The following is a 20,451-nucleotide window of genomic DNA, read 5'->3' on the forward strand; positions in this document are numbered from 1 at the left end:
GGGGACTTGCGGGTGTGTGGACCATGGTGTGTAAGACTAGCAGGCTGTTTTAGTGGCAGCTCAGTCTGTGCCTTCCGGCTCAGCGTCAGGCTCCGCGTCACCCTCCCTCTGCCACAGCGTCTTCCCATCTCCAGGAAGCCAGGCCAGCGGCCCAAGCCAGGCTGCCGGCGACCAGCCCGCCTTGCCGGCCTCTCTCGGGGACCCTGCGAGGCTCGGCGGGCCCGGGTGATGGGCCCGGGCCCCCAGGTCACCAGCGATGGCACTCGCGGCGGCTCCTCTGCGCGAGGAGCGCGCGCGGACCTCCCCGCAGGCCCTGCGCCCGCCGGCCTCGGGAACTGACCAGGCCGCGTGTGAGCGCCGGGATTCCTGCTCCTGCCTTAAATATGCCGGTTATTTTTATCTCCCTACGTCAGGCGGCGAAGGCCATCCCACCAGTGGCCGCGGCGGCTGCTACACAATGTTTCCCTTTAGTCGGGAGGGGAAATGGAGGGAGGCCAGACTTCCTGATCACATGGTGCTGAAGTCAATGAAAAAAAATTAAGGGGGACCCCTCCCTTTTTCTGCAGTGCCCGATCCAGGTCTCCCCCCTCACCCGCCCCCGCCCCCCAGCCCCCTTGGGCTCCCCGCGTCGGAGAGCAGCAGAGGCTCCAGGCGGAGGGCCAGCGAGGCAGGAGAGAGAGCAAACATAAACACGAGATTGTTGCAGTAATTGGTGCTCTGAAAACACTGAGGAAATGAGAGGCTTGTACGAAACATCAGCCGACAAGAAACGGGGTGATGTCAGACAGCCTTCCAGGATTAGAAACCCTTAAAAGCTCCGAGCCCGCGGCCGCGGCGGAAAGCGCTCGGTGATCCCGGGTAGGGAGCGCTGGATCGCCGCGCGGCTGGCGCTCGCTCGCCATCGCCTCTCTGGCCGGCCTTTTCCTCTCTCCTTTTTTCTCTTTCTTTCTCTCTTTTTCTTTGTTTTTTCCTTCCTTCTCGCTGTCTGTTTCTCCCTTTCTCTTTATTTGCATTCGCTTTCTCTTTTATTTCCTTTCCCTTCTGCATTAAAAAGAAGAGGACAGATCACATCAAATGTTTTCCGTTTCTAGGACACCTGGTACTTTTCGATCTTTTTCTGACTTTGAAGCAACAAACCGTACTCAGTCCCCACACAGACTCCGCGGAGGCAAATTCTCCCCTTGGGTGTCTGTTCCTGGGGTTTGCACTTTTCTCTTCCCCTCACTCCCTTTCCCTGTCTCCTTCTCCCCCCCTTTTTGGAGGTTAGAACCACACGTTGCAATAAAGCCCACACATGTGGAAGGGCTAAAAATAAACAAGAGGTATTTATCAAGGACAAGCTCCCCAAGAAAATGGGATTATATATGTATATATATATTTTTTGTAAAAATCCGGGATTTTCAAAAGAGAATATGAACTTCCCAGTAACATGTCACCCAGCCTTCAGCTGCTGTTGCCTCACTTACTTTTCCTGGACTGAGATAATCAAGAAGGCTAAAAGCACACAGAGAGTACACACACGCACACACACACACACCACATACATTCACTCCTTGACAGCTCCTCCGTCCCCCAGCCCCACAGGGCAGGGTAGCTAAACTAACATAACATCATTGAGCAAGGTCTTGTTCCAGGTCCACCTGGAACCTGGCCGGGTCTTTAAGTTGGAGGCCAGCTCTCATCTGTTCAGTTACACAAAAGGTGCCGCCTGTCGGGACTTTCTCTCCTGGTGTTTGCTAGGATTAATGAGGCGCTGTTTGGAAAGGGCCTGAGCCCCTCCGACCAAAGGCACCCACGACACCTTTTCAAAGAATGATTTATGTCCAGCTTTACCCAAATAGGAACCAAAAGAGGGTTTTCTGTTTTCTCATCTTTAGAACAGATGAATTTAGCACCTGGATCCTCGCATTTCAGAAGCTTTAGAATCTGCCGTGTTAATTGCTCTGTCACTGGCAGCGCAGGCTTTTCACCCTCTCTTTTAGAGACCCAGGGAAAGGCCACATCAAGGTCCGTATGTCCTTGGGGAACTGGACGAGTCTCAAAGACTTGGGGGGTCCCCTCACTGCTGCTCATGGTGGGAACAATGTCCCTAAACTTTCCCTATACACTCATAAATCTTGGGGTGACTTAGACCCCCTAAAATTTGACACCCCTATATTGTAATTTGAGCCGAGTATTCTTTTCAGTCTGATCCAATATACCTATGGTGATACCACCCACCAAGAGGCAGATAACACCCCTGTTTTCCAGTTTTCATGGGAACATTTTGCATCTTTGATGTTGAGCCAGGTTCGATCCCTGGGTTGGGAAGATCCTTTGGAGAAGGAAATGGCAATCCACTCCAGTACTCTTGCCTGGAAAATCCCATGGACAGAGGAGCCTGGTAGGCTACAGTCCATGGGGTCGTGAAGAGTCGGACACGCCTGAGCGACTTCACGTTCACGTTCACGTTTTCGCTCTGCACGATCAGCGGGAAGCCTCATCTCTTCCCTGATGCCCCTGTATCTCCACTCCCTCAATTTCTCAGCCTAGGGAGCTGGGGGTCTTCCTTGTCTATTCTTGCTCTCTTCCCATATCTATCAAGGCCAATGGATCCTATTGTTTAGCCCCAGAAAATCTCATGTTCTCTGATGCTTCTCACCTCCTAGCATCAGAAACTCCTAAGGTGGACCACTTTTCTCTGGGTGGTGCCTAAGAATCTCACAGTTTGAGTTAAAAATCCCAGATTTGCTTCTCAGTGGCTTCACAACCTCAAGCAAGTTACTTCTGTGAGCCTCAGTTTTACCTCCTATAAAATGGGGATAATGATAGACCCACCTCATAGGCTTGTTGCGAGGATTAAATCAGATAAGTGCATAAAGGACTTAGCCCAGTGTCTACCACGAAGTAGAGGCTCTGTGAAGAGAGGCAGATCTTTATTACGTTCGATGTTAGTGTTCTCAGGCTACACTTTGCCTCAGGATCACCTTGAGGCCTTGGTAAAATCCAGATGCCTTGGTACTACCCCCCATAGCTCCTGATTCAGTCCGTGCAGGGTGGGGCCTGGAGATCTGTAATTCTTTTCCCTTTAAAAAAATTACTTTTTTTCTTCCTGATTTTATTGATATAGTTGACAGGCAGCACTGTGTAAGTTTCAGGTATATGACATGAGGATCGAAGGAGGTGCATTTCTAACTAGCTCCTGGTGATGCTGATCTGTAAGCCTGCAGACGGCACTGTGGACAAAGTCAGATCTTCTATGCCTCTGGTTTTCTTTGTCCAGATTCCTTGGCAAGGGCCATGTGGCCCCTTTTGCTCCTGACCCAACTCACCTCACTTGCTCACTAATAGTCCCCATCGCTCAATTGACACCCCACAGCCCTCCAGGTTGCCACGCGGTTAGAGCTGCCTCTCTGCTGGGAATATCCTCTCCTCCCCTCCACTGCTGTGTGAGCTCCCCCAACCTGGAGGCCCAGATGCAAGTCTTCCTCTTCTCCAAAGGCTTTCCTATTGCCCCCCCAACCACCAGAGCCAGCCTCTCCCTCCTGCGTGCTTTGCCCTCCACTCAGATTCCATTGCGGTTGTCACTGGATGCCAAACCATGATCTATGGATGGGCTCGTCTCCCCACTGGCCAGTGGGCTCCTCCAGGGAGAGTCAGGTCTTGTTTGTCTGTGAATCATAGCTGTATGTAGAGCCTCCAACTCAAGGAGGGATTGTAACTGTTGAATGAATAAGAGAATGAATGAACCAGCAAGCCTACCCTCTAGGGAAATCAGCCTAGCTGATGGGATTGTGGAGGTGCTCTGGGGCCTGGGACATGCCCTCCGCCTACCCCCCACCCCCCAGCCACAGCCCCAATCTGCAAGACTCTCAGTCTGCCCTGATTTAAGGAGAGAAAGCAGTTATTCATTGAACTCTAAGCTCCCTTTCCCTTTATATCACTGAATCATCCTAACGTTTCCCTCCCTGCTTATGAGAGGATGGTTGAGGCTATGGGAGAGGAAGTGACTAGTAGAGGTTATGTAGCCCAGAAGAGGAAGTGCCAGGCTCGGGTCAACTTGGACACGCAGCTCCCCACAAATTCCACACACACACATACACACGCACACACACATGCATCCATGGATGCACACACAAGTGATCTAGCGATTACCTCATTATGGACGTTAACGCCCAAAGCCACTTCTAGAAGGAACTTGCTGGCATGTCCCCTTGTGGCAGTTGGTTCGTGCAGGGCCCTCCCTCTCCACCTTCTTCTTTGGGCTTCGAGCTCCTCGAGAATCTTCCTGGCCTCAGCTGCAACCTGGGAGGCCCAGGAAGGTAGCAGGAGGGATGCTCCCAGGTCAGCTTTAGAGACTGAGGAAGGGGATCAAATCGAGCAACATGGTCTGCAGAAAGATTTGGTGGCTGAACTACATTTGAGTTCCTGTGGCCTGGGTGATATGATATTGTTTGGGTGTTTCCCATGTACCTGACGCTGTGTCAATGACTCTGAATATGTAACACTCACAGTAACTCTTGCCTGGAAAATCCCATGGGCGGAGGAGCCTGGTAGGCTGCAGTCCATGGGGTCGCTAAGGGTCGGACACGACTGAGTGACTTCACTTTCACTTTTCACTTTCCTGCATTGGAGAAGGAAATGGCAACCCACTCTGGTGTTCTTGCCTGGAGAATCCCGGGGACGGGGGAGCCTGGTGGGCTTCCGTCTATGGGGTCGCACAGAATCAGACATGACTGAAGTGACTTAGCAGCAGCAGCAGCAGCAGCAGCAGCAGTAGTAACAGGATAACATGTGCATGCTCAGTCGTTCAGTTGTGTCTGACTCTCTGTGACCCCATGGACAGTAACCCTCCTGCCAGGCTCCTCTGTCCATGGCATTATCCTGGAAAGAATACTGGAATGGGTTGCCATTTCCTCCTCTAGGGGATCTTCCTGACCCAGGGATTGAACTTGCATCTCCTGAATCTTCTGCATCTCAAATCTTCTGGATTCTTTACCACTCATCTACCTGGGAAGCTGAACCCAATAACATAGATATTGCTATTTTTCCATGTGTAGATGAGGAAACTGAGGCTTGAGAGGTTAGATAATTTGATCAAGATCACGCAGCTAAGCAGGGAAAGCTAAGTAGGAAATATACATCCTTACTTCCATCTTATCGATATGGGAAGCAACATACTGTTGTTGTTTAGTCGCTTAGCCAAGTCTGACACTTTGCAACCCCATGGACTGTAGCCCGCCAGGCTCCTCTGTCCATGGGATTTCCCAGGCAGGAATACCGGAGTGGGTTACCATTTCTTTCCCTGGGGGAATCTTCCCGACCCAGGGATAGAACCCATGTCTCCTGCTTGGCAGGCAGATTCTTTACCACTGAGTCACCTGGGAAGCCCAAAGCAACAAAACTCAGCTTAGAAAGCAGAAAAAACCAACAGGTTTGGGACTCCATGACTCAGCTTTATTTCATGTCCATTTATCTTCTTCAGACAAGCTGGATGGTACAGAGGAGTTAGAATCTGGGATTCCTAGAATGGATGAGATTGAAAGGCTGAGCAGTCATCTTATCCGAACCCTCCTCTGCCCACATGTTGCCAGGTTGAGGCACAGAGAGGGCTTGGTACATGCCTAATACCACACAGCTTGTGACTGAGCATCTGAACTGGACTGGGCCTGCCACCCAGGCAGACCTTCCTTCTTCCTTTCCTCCTGCAAAAGTTTATCAGGACACCTATGCTGGGAGGGATTGGGGGCAGGAGGAGAAGGGGACGACAGAGGATGAGATGGCTGGATGGCATCACTGACTTGATGGGCGTGAGTCTGAGTGAACTCCGGGAGTTGGTGATGGACAGGGAGGCCTGGCATGCTGCAATTCATGGGGTCGCAAAGAGTCGGACATGACTGAGCAACTGAACTGAACTGAACTGAACTGATACTAGGCCAGGCACTTGTGGTTTTGAGATTATTTCCCACCTGACTCCTTAGACCATGGCAAGACTCTGAAACAAGAACATCAGCTATGAAGTTATTCAGATATGAATGGAAGGTTCAGGTGGCCTGGTGCCTTAATGCAGCCTGGGCGAATGGCTGCATTGTCTACACTTAAGTTCTGGCAAGCAGCAAAGGCAGAAGCTGATATTGACCTTTGGCAGTGATGGTGTCTCTTGGGCAGTCATCTCCCTGCATTCTTGGCACCTCCAGACGACTCAGAGCCGGGCATCATCCTCAGCATCTCCCTTTGCTCACACATTAGAGTTCAGGGAAATTTGAGAGCTTCATTTGGTACTGGTTACCAGCTGAGTGGCTTAGATGGTAATCTGCCTGCCATGCAGGAGGCCTGGGTTTGATCCCTGGGTCGGGAAGATCCCCTGGAGGAGGAAATGGCAACACACTCCAGTATTCTTGCCTGGGAAATCCCATGGACAGAGGAGCCTGGCGGGCTACAGTCCATGAGGTCACAAAGAGGGCAGACACAACTAAGCGACTAACACACGAACACCAGCTGAGTGGGCCTAGCAAGTGATATAACCTTTCCCAGCCTGCATGGACCCATCTGTAATGTGGGGATAAATGAAGTACCTGCCGTGAAATACCAACCAGGCTGTTGATGTGAGTTGAATGGGTCTGTCTATGTTAAGAGGGCTTCCTGGAGCATGACTGCATACAGTTTGTTAATATGACTGTTACTTGGGCCAGCCGCAAGCAGTCAGCTCAGGAGACCAGCTTCCCAGGACAGGGAGTGGGTAGGTGGGATAGAGGCAGACGAGAAGGGAAGGAAGGAGAAGACCACGTGAAGATGGAGGCAGAGGTTGGGGTGATGCCGCTATAAACCGGGGAACACCTGGATCACCAGAAGCTGGAAGAAGCAAACAAGGGTCTTCCTCCAGGCGACTTCAGAGGGAGTGCAGGCTTGCTAACAGCTTGGTTTTGGACTCTTGGCCTCCAGAACCGCGAGAGAGTACATTTCTGTGTACCACAGCCCTAGGACATTATTCGGAGAAGGCAATGGCACCCCACTCCAGTACTCTTGCCTGGAAAATCCCATGGACAGAGGAGCCTAGTAGGCTGCAGTCCATGGAGTCGCTAAGAGTCGGACACGACTGAGCGACTTCACTTTCACTTTTCACTTTCATGCATTGGAGAAGGAAATGGCAACCCACTCCAGTGTTCTTGCCTGGAGAATCCCAGGGACAGCGGAGCCTGCTGGGCTGCCGTCTATGGGGTCGCACAGAGTCAGACACAACTGAAGTGACTTAGCAGCCGCAGGACATTATTGGGCTTTGCTTGTAGCTCAGTGGGTAAATAATCTGCCTGCAATGTGGGGGACCTGGGTTCGATCGCTGGGTTGGGAAGATCCCCTGGAGAAGGGAAAGGCTACCTACTCCAGTATGCTGGCCTGGAGAATTCCATGGACTAGTCCATGGGGTTGCAGAGTCAGACACAACTGAGCAACTTTCGCTTCACTTCACTTTAGGACACTATTACAACATAATCTTTACCCCCACTTTACAGATGATAAAACTGGATTGGAGAGGTTGCATGCTGTCTTCAAAGTTGCCCAGATAACAAGGAACTGCTGTTCAAGCACAGGCTTATCAGACCCCAAAGCCGAGACTCCCTTCAAATGAAACATGGGGGTGTTTGAAAGATGCAGCAATGGGTCCCTAAGATGAGAAAACTAGGCTTCCTAAGTGGAGGAGAGATGAGAATTGGTCCTTTCAGTTCCAAGGCTGGTCTTTCCATCCAGAGAATTCCCCAAGAGACACGACTGCCACAAAGCCCACTCAGGTGGTGAAGGGAGGCATTTTTAAAGGGAGTTTTGGTAGTTGGATTTGCATAGATGATTCCAAGGCCTGTGGTTTGGGGAAACACTGGTTGAGCAGCTCATCCATAGGGTGACCTAGGCAGCAACTCTGCCAGCCAGTTCTGAGCTTGGAAAAACATAGATTTCTTTTTTTTTCTCTCTCTCTCTTTCTTCCTTTTTTTTTTCTTTTTAAACACAAGTCAGGCTGGGAGGGACCTCAATAAGGAAGGAAATCAATAGGAAATGCCTTTAGAAAATGAGATTTTTCAGAAAGCATGCATGTCATGTCATCATTCTTGATGCAAAGGCTTGGGTCCTGTGATTTGAAACAGGAAATCGGAGAAATCAAAGGCAGCCAGTGAGAGGACAGTGTGGAAGCTTCCTCGGTCCCGGAGCCAGCTGTGCGATCCAACTGGCGGCTGTGATTACAGAGCCAAGTCACGTGGAGGCCAGTGGCGGGAACAGCGGGTGTTGGCCTGGGGAAGAGCAGTTCTGGGGGGGACCTGAGAGTTTTCTCCACACACCTGAAGGGCTGTTTTGAGGCAGGGTGACAGGTGTGTTCTGGAGGGCCTAGTGTGACCCACTGAAACTACCAGGATGGGTATATCACAGGAGGCACTAGAGCAAAAGTTTCAAAGCCACAAGGCTGGGGGTTCAAATGTCAGTTTCACCTCTTAACTAACTTGAGCCAATTATTTAAGCTTTCTGGGCCTCTGTTTCTTCATCTGTAAAATGGGAGTCATAATCATGTCTTCCTGGTAGATTTGTTGAGATGATGAACTCTGTCTTTTCCGGCTGTGCTGGGTCTTCGTTGCTGCTCACAGGCAGTCTCTAGTTGTGACGAGCAGGGGCTTGCTCACTGCACTGGCTTCTCGTCGCGAAGCACAGGCTCTAGCCTTGGGCTTCAGTAGTTGCCTCTCTCAGGCTTCGTTGCCCCATGGCATGTAGGATCTTCCCAGACCAGGGGTTGAACCTGTGTCCCCTGCGCTGGCGGGAGGATTCTTAACCAGTGGACAACCAGGGAAGTCCAGAAACTTAACTTTTTTTGAAAGTCAAGTTTTAAAAAATAAAAAGAAATGAAAGTCAAGTTCCTGGACCAGTCCCCAGTGTATAGTGAGCACCTTATAAATGTTAGGTGTTTTCCTGTCTTCTTGGAGAGGTCAGGGAAGGCTTTCTAGAGCACAGAACTGGGATGTAAAAAATGAGTGTTGGGATTTGCTTTGTGGAGGCAGATGGGTGAGAGCATGGTAGGTGGAAGGAACAGCAAGCCCAGGGATATGAAGAGACCCACCTGGGTGTGTTTGTCCCATGCGACATTGAGTTCTGGCTGGAAAGTAGTAAGAGATGGGGGCTGGGGATGCTGGCAGGGCCAGAGCATGGAGGGCTGGGGAGTCTGAGTTAGGAGCTTGGAAATCACCATGCAGGTCAGTGCTTCTCAAACCTGAGTGTTCATCAGCATTGTCTGGAGGACTCCTCCAAACACTTAAAGGCTGGGCCCCACCCACAGGGAGGCTGATCTAGTTATTCTGAGGTGGGGGCTGAGAATTTGCAAATTCTGACAAGTGTCCAGGGACAACACTTTGAGGAGCCCCGCTGCAGATGGTGAGGGCAGTTGAAGGATTGAGGGCAGTTCAAAATGAAGTTCAGGGTCAGTCTTGTTACCTTTAGGCCACACGGGTAGCCACCTGAGGGCACCGTGGGAGGCTGCTGGAAGCCGAGCCACAAGTGCTGACGTCCTCCGTTCTCCAGTGACAGCTGGGCCTGGAGGTTGACAGGCTCCGGGGAAGGAGAGCTGAGCAGGCTGCCTCGAGGGTGTGTGGCCAGCTAGGTGCCACTCCGGGCAGCTTCACACTTTTTCTTCCTTTATTAAGGGTAGCCCAGGGAAGGGTGACCTACGGACATCCTGGGGATCCCCAGGGATGCAGAGGGCGAAGTCCAGCGAGCAAAGGAAAACCTCCCAACGGCCGCTCCCTCCAAACCCATGGCTGCCGCCCACCTGGGGCCCCGTCAGTCAGTGCCGGGGCGGCACGTGGCTTCCTGGAGTTGCTGGAGGAAGGGAGGACAATTATCAAGGCCGCATCCCACCCCTCTCTGTCAGTGCTGGGGGAAAAACAATATTTAGTTAGTTAAACACCCGGCTACGGTTTCGTTTGAAAAGCTGGCTTTCATTAGGAGACTGCAGGGATTGATTTATGAGGACAGATGAAAAAAAGAACAAGCATAAATATGTAGAACTCACCCAAATGATGACTAAGGGGACACAAAATGTACAGAGCCCTCGCAAGCGGAGACGGAAACGACTTATTATGATTCTCCGTGCTGTCTTGGGTTCACGCAGCCACAGCTCCTGATGGTGGTATTCTTTCGACTTCTTTGTCTAGAATGATTTTAAATCAAGGAGTGTGGGGGGTGGGGGCGGGGGTGGGTGGGTTGAGGTGCATACTTTTCTCACTCAGCACTGAAAATAAGTTTTACCCTTATATATCTGTTTATATGAAATAGAATATATGAAATAAAAAATACTATACGTGAAATGCAATTTCCTTTGCTTCCTGGTGACAAGCTTGTGAAAGGATGTTCATTAGCACATTGCTCAATAATGGAAACTAGGAACAGTCTAATGTGTGCATTAACGGGGGGATTGGAGCAGATAATTTTGTCACTCCCCCAGACTGTGGGGATAGATGCGGTGGTTTACAAGGAATGTTGTGGCTCTGCCGTGTATGTGTGTGTGTGTGCACAGTGATCTCAGTGCCAATAGTGAGATTCAGGATAGTGTGTAAGGTTGATTTCATGAATACAAAACTGCACACACAGCTGCATACTTCCCCATGAACATATATGTGTATAAACTCACAGACGGGGGATTTCTGGTGGCTCAGTGGTAAAGGATTGGCCTGCCAATGCAAAAGACTTGAGTTCAATCCTTGATCTGGGAAGATTCCCATATGCTGCGGAGCAACGAAGCCTCTGAGCCGCTACTATTGAGCCTGTGCTCACCAGTCCTTAAGCTGCAACAAGAGAAGCCATGTCAGTGAGATGCCTCACTGCAACGAAGAGTAGCCCTGTCTCGCCGCAACTAGAGAAACAGCCCACGCAGCAATGAAGACCCAATAAATAAAAAAATTACAAGCTCATAGACAAAGGCTGGGAAGCATGCACATCAGCATGAGCCTCATGGAATAGATAACTAATAAGGACCTACACGTGTAGGTGGGGAACCTACATGTCTAGCACAGGGAAGTCTACCCAACACTCTGCAATGATCTATGTGGGAAAAGAATCTGAGAAAGAATAGAATAGATTCGTGTTTATGTGTAACTGACTCACTTTGCTGTACACTTGAAAATAACATGACACTGTAAATCAACTATGCCTGCACGCTCAGTTGCTTCAGTCATGTCCAGCTCTCTGAAACCCATGGACGGCAGCCCATCAGGCTCCTCTGTCCATGGGATTCTGTCCATGGAATGGGTGGCCATGCCCTCCTCCAAGGCATCTTCCTGACCTAGGGATCAAACCCGCATTGCAGGCGGATTCTTAATCGCAGTGCCATCCAGGAAGCCCTGTAAACCAGCTGTGGTCCCAAAAAATTAATTTAGAAAAGTGATCTTCTGGGGAGCATGGTGGATGGATATCCAGGGGGATTCTGCTTTGCATGTCATGTCAGATTGTTTGCATTGGGAATATATTGACGTAGAGCTTGTGTAATTAAAACATCATTAGAAAGACAACCAAATCCTTACTCTGAACTCTTTGGCAAGCGTGAGATGACAGCAGCAGCCTTTTCTGTGGGGTCTCAGCCTGCTTTTAAGGCTCTTGGTATCCACCTCCTGCCTGGGCCCTTGCTGATGATCATGGGCTCTACGAGGTCAACCCCTTTTGGCTGCTTCCCAAGATTTAACGTGGGATTGACCTGACCTCACCCAACAGCTCTCTCTGTGGCTCATGATGCTCATCTCACTGAGGTCTCAGAGAGAGCTTCTAGGTTCCAGCTCTCCCGATAGACCAGTTCTTACTGCCTGGTGAGGCGCCTGGTGAGGCACCTGGTGAGGCGCCTGGTGAGGCGCCTGGTGAGGCCCTGCTTCTCTTTGCCTTCCCTCCTTCCCCTCTTCTGTGGGGTGGGGTGTTGAGATGAGGTAGTACGACCCCACCAGGTCTCTGCATAGCACTGGCATGCCTCGCTCTCTCTTCCCTCGAGAGGCAGCCCTCCTCTCCTTGGCCTCCTGCCTGGGAAGTTGGGGGCAGCTGTTGCTTCTGTACTGATTCCAGAATCTCAGTCTTGGGAGGTCTGGCCTGGGAGCACCCACACATCCATGGTGGGCACAAGGAGAAATCTGGGACACCCACGAGATCATGTTCTCCCACTGCCCTCAACAATCTAGCCAAGGAACATGCTAGCCCACGGCACTTTGGTTTTCCCATCTGTAAGTTGAGATGATTGGTTTTGATGGTTTCTGACCCAGCTCCCAGCTCTGCTGGCCAGCATTTCATTGCATGCCTTTGTTGGCTCTCACCTCTCCTTGGTGGCCCTTCGATCATCTTATTCCACTCCCAAGACTCTGTGGAGCAGACAGGGCAGCTCCACTTTACAGCCTAGAAAACAAGGCTCTGGACTGACAAGGGTGTCCAAGTTTGTCCAGCTGGCATTGGGTCCCAGGCAGGTGTTTGCATTCACAGTCTGTAAAGAGATTCACCAAGAGTGAAAGCGTCTCTGGGAGATAAGAGGAAAGGGACCTTCCTGGCAGAGGGCAGAGGGCAGAGAAGTGTACAGAGGGAGGGTGGGGCCTGATTTGGTTCAATGAAGCTGGAGGAAAGGGTGTGGAAAGGAAGGAGGAAGGAGGAATTGGGGCACCTTTCCATCTCCTTATACATTATCTGTATTAAATATTCCTCCTCGGGGAAGCCCTCCAGGCAGTGGTGTGCTGGCAAACATTTAACAACAATCCTTCAAACAAACAAAAGCAAATCCAACCTTCCTTTATAGTGACGACCACTCACTCCCACCATGGCCATTTTCAAGTTAGCAGTGTGGTCACTGAATTTTTGGTTAAAGCGCCTTTAAGAGCCGCCTCCAGCCCACTCCTGGGTCCCTAACTTTTCGGTCTGCTCTTAAACATCTGCTTGCTCTTCTGACTTAGCAGCCGTGTCCCTGGTCACATCGTTGAAATCATTTGTATATAAGACTCCTACATGAGGTACAGGTACACCTGTCAAGCAGTAATGCAGGTGTCCTAAGGTGAGCTCAGGGAGGACAGAAACCTCCCGTGGAGCAGAAGGGCAAAAGCGTGCTTGATCTTGATTTTCAGTATGAATACAGACCATGAAAGCGGGGCCTCCTGATCCTTCTGACCTTTGGGGTTTTAAGCAGGAGGTGTCAGAAAAGTTACCACAGGGATAACTGGCCTGTGGTGGCCAAGCATTCATAGCGAAGTCACTTTTTGATCCTTCAGTGTCGGCTCTTTCTATCATTGTGGAGCAGAATTCACCTACATGAGACCCTGTCAGTGTTTCAAGAGCTGTACTCATGTCTGATTACATGAGACAATGATGGCTAAGTGAATTAAATCTACTATTAAAATGTGTAAATGCACAGAATGTACTTGGAAGAGCTGTGGCCCTTGGAAATGCCGTGTACTTAAAGGTTGTGTCTACCAGCTGACATGTCACTTCCGGTCCTGCAGGAAGTGCTGATGGCACTCAAGGACATGTCTCTTGAAGGACGATGAACTCCTAGCCCACATGGGCACACAACATCCACTTTCTTATTCTGCTTGTTTGTATAAACCATTCCTTAACCCACACTCATTTAAAACTCTATGCATCCTTTTGGTTTCATGTGGGAATACCCTCCCACTCAATCCTTCTGGATAAGGAGGGGCTTTCAAATCTGTTCTCTTAGTGATTGGCATGACGGAATCCATGGAGGCCACACCGAAGAGATGAATTCGGATTCCAGTGGGGGCTCCACCAGTTTTCAAGCTGGGTTTCTGAATGAGTTGCTGCACCTCCCTGAGTCAAGTTCTCTCATCTGAAAAAGAAAGATAATGACCCCGATGTTCTTAGGGTTTAATGAGACGAATAAATGAGTTTGGGAGTCTGGGCCGTGGTTCTGTTGGCTCCCTGCGCTCGGATCTGTGCTTCACCAGCCTCTGCCCTGCTTCCCTGGGGCCTGGGCGGTGGACCTGAATGGCATTCCTTGCTTTCCTCCTTCTCTTTGGAGTTTAGCCAAGGGGAAAGCAGTGACAGAAGACTGAGGGGCACTCGGGGAGAGAGAGGGCCTCCTAATCACTCCCCCTGCTTTTGCTTGGTTCTTGGCCAATGGCCGCATCCCTCTCTTTACACTCTAACTCCAGCTGTCAGGGTTGGTGGCTGATGTCCTTGAGCTCTGGCTTTCAGCTGAGGCTGAGGGACAGAGGATAAGTCGCGAATGTTGTTAGTTCCTGGGTGTCTCAAGATCTATTACTCTTCCCCTTACTCTCACCCAGACGTCAACAAATAGTCCCTTGGATAAAATGTATTTTAAGTGTCCCAAGTGAGTCTGTCATCTGTTTCCTGCAAGTTCCTGCACAATGACAAACCTGGTGCCCGGGCACGTAAGAGGCGCTTAATAGTACCATTAGCAGCCACCCTTTATTATGGGCTTAACTTGAGCTAAGCACTATGCCAAGTGTTTCTTTTTCTTTTTTTTCACATGCATTGTATCATTTAATCCTCAAAATGACTTTATGTGGAAGGTACTAATTATTCTACCCATTTTGCAATTGAAAAACTAGAGTTCAAAATTAGTGATTTGCCAAGGCACCAGCTAGTGACGGGGGGAGTCAAGTTTCAAGTTCAGTTCAGTTCAGTTCAGTTCAGTTCAGTCACTCAGTCGTGTCTGACCCTTTGCGACCCCATGAATCGCAGCACACCAGGCCTCCCTGTCCATCACCAACTCCCGGAGTTCACTCAGACTCACGTCCATCGAGTCGGTGATGCCATCCAGCCCTCTCATCGTCTGTTGTCCCCTTCTCCTCCTGCCCCCAATCCTCCAGCGTCAGAGTCTTTTCTAATGAGTCAAGTTTCAAGTTAGTTAATGTCAATTGCACTATTATTTGTTGCTGTTGTTATTATCTAGTTGCTAAGTCGTGTCTAAGTCTTTTGCGACCCTGTGGGCTCTAGCCCACCAGGCTCCTCTGTCCGTGGGATTTTTCCAGGCGAGAATACTGGAGTGGGTTGCCATTTCCTCCTCCAGGAGATCTTCCTGACCCAGGGATCGAACCTGAATCTCCTGCATTGGCAGGCGGGTTCTTTACCACTGAGCCACCTGGGGAGCCCCATTATTTGGTGACTGGGGACCAACTCTTAGACTCAGACCCTCGCTACGGAGGCTTGTACTAGGAGCCACTCGGTCAGCACTTGCCAGGGGACGAGGCAGGCACTTCCTAGGTTTCTGTGTCATTTTTCCTGGCACTTCTCTCTCTGGCATTAGGGCCCCTCTTGCCTCCATAGCCCCTTGCCTCTTGTTCAGGGAGTGTTCCCAGGCCTCTCTCTGTTCACAAACAAGCCCCAGTGGACGGAGTTTCCTTCATTACCTCTCGCCCATATTTCTACCCGCTCTGAGCTGCTGGAGCAGCCCCTGCCTGCTTCTCCACCCTCCTAGCCACCCACACCCACTGGTGTTTACAACATGTCTCCAGCATCTGCGAACTTCATTAGAGCCAGAGCTACACCCTCTTCCTGCTCATTGTGGCAGACTGTGCATGAGGCCAGCCCCAACACAGCTCCCCAGGGTGCCTGCCAGAATTTGCCACCAGCCAAGGCCAGATCACCTTCCCTGGGGACCCCCCGCCAAGTGCTAACCCAAAAGTCACTGCAGGAGAAACATTTCGAGGGGGGTATCAAGGCTGCACTCTGTCATAATTTGTGGCTGTGGTTAGCATGATGTGGACTGGCTTAGGAGGAGTATTAGTTTTGGAGTCAGCGTCATCTGCCACTTAATAGCTCTGTGATCTTGGCTCAGTTGCCTAACTTCTCTGAGCCTCAGGTTCCTGATCTGTAAAAATAAAGATAGATAGAGCTGTCGATTGAAAGTGACTGGCACATCTTAGGTGCAAATTTTTTTTCTTTTCTCTCTCTCTCTCTCCCACCTCTCCCTGCCTGCCCTCCTAAAGACCACTTTTGGGGGTACCAGCGAATAGAGTAGAATATATTTGTCACTTGTTTATTTTCGAAGTGCTCTCTATTCAATGAGGATATGTTATCCGAGATTATAAGGATGATTATCCTCATTTTATAGATGAAAAGTCTAGGTTTCAGAGAGTTTGAAGTACTTTTCTCACGGTCACCCAAAGAACAGATTGGATTTTCAAATAGCTCTAATTTAAACTGACTCATTATTTTCGATTTTCTCTTGCCATTTTTTCAAGAGTGAAAATAAACAACCCAATGATATAAACCAAAATGAGATAGCCTGTACTGCTTGTAAAAAGGAAGCTGCCTTTGGTCTTCCCTCTTATTCTTCTCTGTCTGGAGATGCTCCTGCCTAATCAGTTGTCATTCGTGCCTCCATCACTTCATTATCTGGTGCCCTGGATGAGCTGAGCTTTCCAAGGTGTTTCTGAGATTTCATCTCTCAAGGATGGGCTGCTGGAAGCCGCACCAGGGGTGGGCTAACACCAGAGGGGGTTCTTCCATAGGAAACAGTTCAGGACTTGGGACTGAAGAAGGGATGCCCAGGGTGATGAAATGAGTCTGAAGGTCATTATTGTCGTTGTGCATTTTCTCCTTGTTAAGCTCAGAAGGTGACAAAAGTTTAAAAGTGTTTTCTTCCTCAACATCCTTTTATTGAGAATTAAAAAAATAGACACTTTGAGCTGCCCGAGCTATCACTTACCACCTTATCGTGAGCTCCCTGCTGGCAGGCTGGGTCTCACTGACCTCTGGACCCTTTCATGGCCCTTTCCCATAGTGCTTTGCACACAACAGTGGGCAAACACAATGATCAAACATTTATTGAGGACTCAAATGGCAACCCACTCCAGTGTTCTTGCCTGGAGGATCCCAGGGACGGGGGAGCCTAGTGGGCCGCCGTCTCTGGGGTCGCACAGAGTCGGACATGACTGAAGCGACTTAGCAGCTCTGTATTATGCTAGATGCTTTCATGAGAAAAATGAAAACTCCTTGTCCCAGCTCACACCAGCAGTGGTGGAGGCTGGCTTTGAACCCAGTTGGACTTCTGACTCCATACTTGGTACTCCTTCCTCCATATCTCAGCTGTCACTCAAAGTCTCCCTCAATGATGGTTGTTGAGCAAGATTTAAAAGGTTTTTCTTTTAAAGGCTGCCAGCAGCGTTGTATATGCTTTTGGGGGAAGGAGAGTGAATGAAGAAGGCGTGATCCTTCTTCACAGAGTGGATTATAATGGACTTCAGCTGTCTGGGTGGTTCACTCACCATGTGAGAGTAAAGAGGATCAAAGAGACCAATGTGTCACCATGGGAACTGTCCCAGTTTTATAATCATTTTTCAAAGGCCTAAACATATGAACACATGGAAAGCAGGGAAGATTCAGTGAATGGGAAGCGATACAGGCTAATGATTCAAGCACAAATTTGGAAGAGGGAAAATAGAGTGTGGAGAAATATTTTGAGCAAAATTATAAATAGCTGCTCAACTCACTTTTTCAGGATGAGTAGCAATTGACTACAGGTGAGAAGAATTATGGTCCTGTGTCTGGAAAAGATGCATTGAGATGGTGTTTCTTGGCTCAGAGATACAGTGATGGCTCTGCCCAAGGAGAAGTGAAAGAGCTTCTGGAAGGAGATAGGATGGGAGGGGAGATTTTTGAGGATGTTTGTCAGATGGTGAAAAATGGTCACAAATTATCCGCCACCCTAAATACACGTCCCTTTGCATGTGGCTGCAGTTTCTCTCATCAGGAGGTGGGATCTCTGACCCTGGAATCTGGACTTGACCATGTGCTTCTTTGGTCAGTGAGATACTAGCAAATGTGATGCAGACTGAGGCTGGAAAAATTCTTCAGATGGGGAGAGCCTTTCTTACTGTCCTTTGTCACACTGTGACTACCATGATATGAATAAGCCTAGGCCACCTGCTGGATGATGAGAGACACGTGGTCCAGTTACTTCCCCTCCTGACCTACAGCACCTAGACATGTGTGAAGCTGTTGATGGCTAGTGGACCTCAGAAAAATGAGTGGGCCTAGCTGATCCCAGATGGAGCTGAGATGAGTCGTCCCAGTCGGTCTCAGCTCAAACTTTTGACCCTTAGATTCATAAGCAAATAGATGGTTGCTGTTTTAAGCTGCGAAGTTTTGGAATGATTTGTTATGCAGCAAAAACTAACTCATACATGGTATTTGCAACAGATTGCAAACACCAAGTGGGAAGATAAAAATGTACTCTTGATGCTGGTGTAGAATAAGCTATTGCCCATGAACGAGATTCAGTGCCCCCCCCCGACCTGTTTTTGTAAATTAAGTTTTAATAGAACACAAACTCATTTGTTTACATAATGTCCATAGCTGCTCTTGTTCTATAATAGCAGAGTTAAGTAGCTGTAACAGAGACTAGCCAGTAAAGCCTAAGATATTTACTATCTGGCCCTTTATAGAAAAATTTAATATAGAATGTAATATTAAATTGGACTTCCAGTATAAAACTTTATTCAGATAGAAGCAGATAAGAACATATTTTAAGAATTTCCAAATGAATGTTAATGATTTTCAAGCTGTTAAAAAACAGCATATGCTCATTATAAAAAAAATAAGGCACAATAGAAAAGATGGAAAGTCACATGTACATTTATTATTCAGAGACAACCTTCTTGCAACTTTGGAACACATCCTTCCAAACACTTCTCTCTTCCTATATATTTTTTATTTCTTAAAAAGAAATCGAACTAATCATACTTTTCCCACTTAATGCATGTTTTTAATATTATATTGTACAGCGTATTGATAACATATGTTAATATCATAATTATATGATAATACTTAGGGCACTACATCTTTCTTGTTAATGTCTACACTGCAATCAGTTGCATAGTCTATCATATATTTATGGGCTTGCCCAGTGGCTCAGCAATAGAGAATTAACCTTCAGTGCAGGAGACTTAGGAGACCTGGGTTCAATCCTTGGGTCAGGAAGATCCCCTGGAGGAGAGCTGGCAATGCACTCCAGTATCCTGGAAAATCCCATGGACAGAGGAGCCTGGTGGGCTACAGTCCATGGGGTTGCAAAGAGTTGGACATGATTGAAATGACTGAGCACATCACATATTGATACCCGATTCCTCATTGCTTTATTTGTCTCCAATTTTTCAGCATTTTAAATCCTGCTGTGATTAAAGATGAATATATATATATATATATATATATATATATACATACACACACATATACACATATATTTAACACACTTCTAGGAAGTCATCCCTGAGGCAGTATATAAAGAAACTTTTATAGAAGTGTAATTTTGGTGTCAAAGTTTATCCACATTTAATTTTACATAAACACCCTTCAGCTGCCTTCCAGAAACTCTAAATCAACTTGCATCCTTGCCAACAATGGACTAAAGAAAATACACACTTTTCACTTGCAAGGGAGACCATTTCATTTCCCAGAGCATGGAGGAAGGAGCTAGAGGAATCTACCTACATTTGTCCTACAAGGAGGAACTGGGATAAAATGACCATGTCTTGCAAAGTTGTTAGTTGTGCAGGGGGATAGCAAAGATGCCCTTTGGGTGACTTGGGCTCAATAAAGCTTTCTACAGGCTAAAATAATGAGCTTAGTCTAGACTGATGAAATGTCAATAGAGATAGATCTCAAGTCCCACGTGTGTGCATGCTCACTTCCTTAGTTGTGTCTGACTCTTTGGCATCCCATGGACCGTAGCCCACCAGGCTCCTCTGTTCATGGACTTCTCCAGGCAAGAATACTGGAGTGGGTTGCATGCCCTTCTCCAGTGGATCTTCCCAACCCGGGGACTAAACCTGTGTCTCCTGCATTGGTAAGAGGATTCTTTACCTCTGAGCCATGTTGGAAGCCCTGTCAAGTCCCCTCATCTGGGCTCAAGTAAGCAATAGTATTAATAGGCAGTGGGGACTCAGTGACTTGGCAAAATGTGTGAAAGAGACCAGATAGGACTTCAGTTGTTAAATATTTTTGCTGTTATTAGCACATCAATTGTACGTTTGCAGTGAGATGTGGTACAGTCAAAGCTTATCTCACGTTTGCCGCATGGCATTTGGAGGTGGGTGCAATTCTACTCTGGGAAGGAGAGACTGTATTCATAGCACTGTATTCCCTTCTGGCTCCTGGACCTTCTGGGGATCTAGGTCACCTCTGGTTAGGGACTTCTGAAGATGGAAGCCAAGATGGCAAGGGATTTTAGTTCATTTCATAGGAAGAAATTTTGAAAGAGCTGGGAAAGCTTAGCATAGAAAAGAAGAGAGTTAGGAAGGCCTACCTTGATTATTTAAAAAATCATATAATCATATATTCTCAATGCAAAAAAAAAAAAAAAAGAACACAACCAACAAGGGTAAGGAAGAAAGGGAAATCACCCTGAATTGTATTATCCAAGAGAATGCTGTTAACATCTTGATGAACTTGCTTCTAGACAGCAGTTTGCAAATCTGTACACATATACTATATATACAGTTT

The sequence above is a fragment of the Capricornis sumatraensis genome, chromosome 6, assembly GCF_032405125.1.
Source record: "Capricornis sumatraensis isolate serow.1 chromosome 6, serow.2, whole genome shotgun sequence".
Lineage (NCBI taxonomy): Eukaryota > Metazoa > Chordata > Mammalia > Artiodactyla > Bovidae > Capricornis > Capricornis sumatraensis.